Genomic DNA, 4,841 nt, shown 5'->3' with positions numbered 1-4,841 from the left:
AAATTGAATTTATGTTGTTTTATCCTATGCTTTATTAAATTGTATTTATGTTGTTTTAACCTATGCTTTATTAAATTGTATTTATGTTGTTTTATCCTATGCTTTATTAAATTGTATTCATGTTGTTTTATCTTATGCTTTATTAAATTGTATTTATGTTGTTTTATCCTATGCTTTATTAAATTGAATTTATGTTGTTTTATCCTATGCTTTATTATATTGTATTTAATTTGTTTTATCCTATGCTTTATTAAATTGTATTTATGTAGCTTTAGCCTATGCTTTATTAAATTGTATTTATGTTGTTTTATCCTATGCTTTATTAAATTGTATTTATGTTGTTTATCCTATGTTTCATTAAATTGTATTTATGTTGTTTTATCCTCTGCTTTATTATATTGTATTTATGTTGTTTTATCCTATGCTTTATTAAATTGTATTTATGTTGTTTTAACCTATGCTTTATTAAATTTTATTTATGTTGTTTTATCCTATGCTTTATTAAATTGTATTTATGTTGTTTTATCCTATGCTTTATTAAATTGTATTTATGTTGTTTTATGCTATGCTTTATTAAATTGTATTTATGTTGTTTTATCCTATGCTTTATTAAATTGTATTTATGTTGTTTTATCCTATGCTTTATTAAATTTTTATTTATGTTGTTTTATCCTATGCTTTATTAAATTTTATTTATGTTGTTTTATCCTATGCTTTATTAAATTGTATTTATGTTGTTTTATCCTATGCTTTATTAAATTGTATTTATGTTGTTTTAACCTATGCTTTATTAAATTGTATTTATGTTGTTTTATCCTATGCTTTAGTACATTGTATTTATGTTATTTTGACCTATGCTTTACTAAATTGTATTTATGTTGTTTTATCCTGTGCTTTATTAAATTGTATTTATGTTGTTTTAACCTATGCTTTATTAAATTGTATTTATGTTGTTTTATCCTATGCCTTATTAAATTGTATTTATGTTGTTTTATCCTATGCTTTATTAAATTGTATTTATGTTGTTTTATCCTAAGCTTTATTAAATTGTATTTATGTTGTTTTATCCTATGCTTTATTAAATTGTATTTATGTTGTTTTAACCTATGCTTTATTAAATTGTATTTATGTTGCTCTAACATATGCTTTATTAAATTGTATTTATGTTTTTTTGTCTTATGCTTTATTAAATTGTATTTATGTTGTTTTATCCTGTGCTTTATTAAATTGTATTTATGTTGTTTTAACCTATGCTTTATTAAATTGTATTTATGTTGTTTTATCCTATGCTTTATTAAATTGTATTTATGTTGCTTTAACCTATGCTTTATTAAATTGTATTCATGTTGTTTTATCTTATGCTTTATTAAATTGTATTTATGTTGTTTTATCCTATGCTTTATTAAATTGAATTTATGTTGTTTTATCCTATGCTTTATTAAATTGTATTCATGTTGTTTTATCTTATGCTTTATTAAATTGTATTTATGTTGTTTTATCCTATGCTTTATTAAATTGAATTTATGTTGTTTTATCCTATGCTTTATTATATTGTATTTAATTTGTTTTATCCTATGCTTTATTAAATTGTATTTATGTTGTTTATCCTATGTTTCATTAAATTGTATTTATGTTGTTTTATCCTCTGCTTTATTAAATTGTATTTATGTTGTTTTGTCCTATGCTTTATTAAATTGTATTTATGTTGTTTTATCCTATGCTTTATTAAATTGTATTTCTGTGGTTTTATCCTATGCTTTATTAAATTGTATTTATGTTGTTTTAACCTAAGCTTTATTAAATTTTATTTATGTTGTTTTATCCTATGCTTTATTAAATTGTATTTATGTTGTTTTATCGTATGCTTTATTAAATTGTATTTATGTTGTTTTATCCTATGCTTTATTAAATTGTATTTATGTTGTTTTATCCTATGCTTTATTAAATTTTTATTTATGTTGTTTTATCCTATGCTTTATTAAATTTTATTTATGTTGTTTTATCCTATGCTTTATTAAATTGTATTTATGTTGTTTTATCCTATGCTTTATTAAATTGTATTTATGTTGTTTTAACCTATGCTTTATTAAATTGTATTTATGTTGTTTTATCCTATGCTTTATTAAATTGTATTTATGTTGTTTTATGCTATGCTTTATTAAATTTTATTTATGTTGTTTTATCCTATGCTTTATTAAATTGTATTTATGTTGTTTTATCCTATGCTTTATTAAATTTTTATTTATGTTGTTTTATCCTATGCTTTATTAAATTTTATTTATGTTGTTTTATCCTATGCTTTATTAAATTGTATTTATGTTGTTTTATCCTATGCTTTATTAAATTGTATTTATGTTGTTTTAACCTATGCTTTATTAAATTGTATTTATGTTGTTTTATCCTATGCTTTATTAAATTGTATTTATGTTGTTTTATGCTATGCTTTATTAAATTTTATTTATGTTGTTTTATCCTATGCTTTATTAAATTGTATTTATGTTGTTTTATCCTATGCTTTATTAAATTTTTATTTATGTTGTTTTATCCTATGCTTTATTAAATTTTATTTATGTTGTTTTATCCTATGCTTTATTAAATTGTATTTATGTTGTTTTATCCTATGCTTTATTAAATTGTATTTATGTTTTTTTAACCTATGCTTTATTAAATTGTATTTATGTTGTTTTATCCTATGCTTTATTAGATTGTATTTATGTTATTTTGACCTATGCTTTACTAAATTGTATTTATGTTGTTTTATCCTGTGCTTTATTAAATTGTATTTATGTTGTTTTAACCTATGCTTTATTAAATTGTATTTATGTTGTTTTATCCTATGCTTTATTAAATTGTATTTCTGTGGTTTTATCCTATGCTTTATTAAATTTTATTTATTTTGTTTTATCTTATGCTTTATTAAATTGTATTTATGTTGTTTTATCCTATGCTTTATTAAATTGAATTTATGTTGTTTTATCCTATGCTTTATTAAATTGTATTCATGTTGTTTTATCTTATGCTTTATTAAATTGTATTTATGTTGTTTTATCCTATGCTTTATTAAATTGAATTTATGTTGTTTTATCCTATGCTTTATTATATTGTATTTAATTTGTTTTATCCTATGCTTTATTAAATTGTATTTATGTTGTTTATCCTATGTTTCATTAAATTGTATTTATGTTGTTTTATCCTCTGCTTTATTAAATTGTATTTATGTTGTTTTGTAATATGCTTTATTAAATTGTATTTATGTTGTTTTATCCTATGCTTTATTAAATTGTATTTCTGTGGTTTTATCCTATGCTTTATTAAATTTTATTTATTTTGTTTTATCATGTGCTTTATTAAATTGTATTTATGTTGTTTTATCCTATGCTTTATTAAATTGAATTTATGTTGTTTTATCCTATGCTTTATTAAATTGTATTTATGTTGTTTTAACCTATGCTTTATTAAATTGTATTTATGTTGTTTTATCCTATGCTTTATTAAATTGTATTCATGTTGTTTTATCTTATGCTTTATTAAATTGTATTTATGTTGTTTTATCCTATGCTTTATTAAATTGAATTTATGTTGTTTTATCCTATGCTTTATTATATTGTATTTAATTTGTTTTATCCTATGCTTTATTAAATTGTATTTATGTAGCTTTAGCCTATGCTTTATTAAATTGTATTTATGTTGTTTTATCCTATGCTTTATTAAATTGTATTTATGTTGTTTATCCTATGTTTCATTAAATTGTATTTATGTTGTTTTATCCTCTGCTTTATTATATTGTATTTATGTTGTTTTGTCCTATGCTTTATAAAATTGTATTTATGTTGTTTTATCCTATGCTTTATTAAATTGTATTTCTGTGGTTTTATCCTATGCTTTATTAAATTGTATTTATGTTGTTTTAACCTATGCTTTATTAAATTTTATTTATGTTGTTTTATCCTATGCTTTATTAAATTGTATTTATGTTGTTTTATCCTATGCTTTATTAAATTGTATTTATGTTGTTTTATGCTATGCTTTATTAAATTGTATTTATGTTGTTTTATCCTATGCTTTATTAAATTGTATTTATGTTGTTTTATCCTATGCTTTATTAAATTTTTATTTATGTTGTTTTATCCTATGCTTTATTAAATTTTATTTATGTTGTTTTATCCTATGCTTTATTAAATTGTATTTATGTTGTTTTATCCTATGCTTTATTAAATTGTATTTATGTTGTTTTAACCTATGCTTTATTAAATTGTATTTATGTTGTTTTATCCTATGCTTTAGTACATTGTATTTATGTTATTTTGACCTATGCTTTACTAAATTGTATTTATGTTGTTTTATCCTGTGCTTTATTAAATTGTATTTATGTTGTTTTAACCTATGCTTTATTAAATTGTATTTATGTTGTTTTATCCTATGCCTTATTAAATTGTATTTATGTTGTTTTATCCTATGCTTTATTAAATTGTATTTATGTTGTTTTATCCTAAGCTTTATTAAATTGTATTTATGTTGTTTTATCCTATGCTTTATTAAATTGTATTTATGTTGTTTTAACCTATGCTTTATTAAATTGTATTTATGTTGCTCTAACATATGCTTTATTAAATTGTATTTATGTTTTTTTGTCTTATGCTTTATTAAATTGTATTTATGTTGTTTTATCCTGTGCTTTATTAAATTGTATTTATGTTGTTTTAACCTATGCTTTATTAAATTGTATTTATGTTGTTTTATCCTATGCTTTATTAAATTGTATTTATGTTGCTTTAACCTATGCTTTATTAAATTGTATTCATGTTGTTTTATCTTATGCTTTATTAAATTGTATTTATGTT

Source organism: Phyllobates terribilis, unplaced genomic scaffold (assembly GCF_046119375.1).
Source record: "Phyllobates terribilis strain yellow unplaced genomic scaffold, ASM4611937v1 Scaffold_20__1_contigs__length_20440879, whole genome shotgun sequence".
NCBI lineage: Eukaryota > Metazoa > Chordata > Amphibia > Anura > Dendrobatidae > Phyllobates > Phyllobates terribilis.
Note: the sequence above shows the minus strand (reverse complement) of the source record.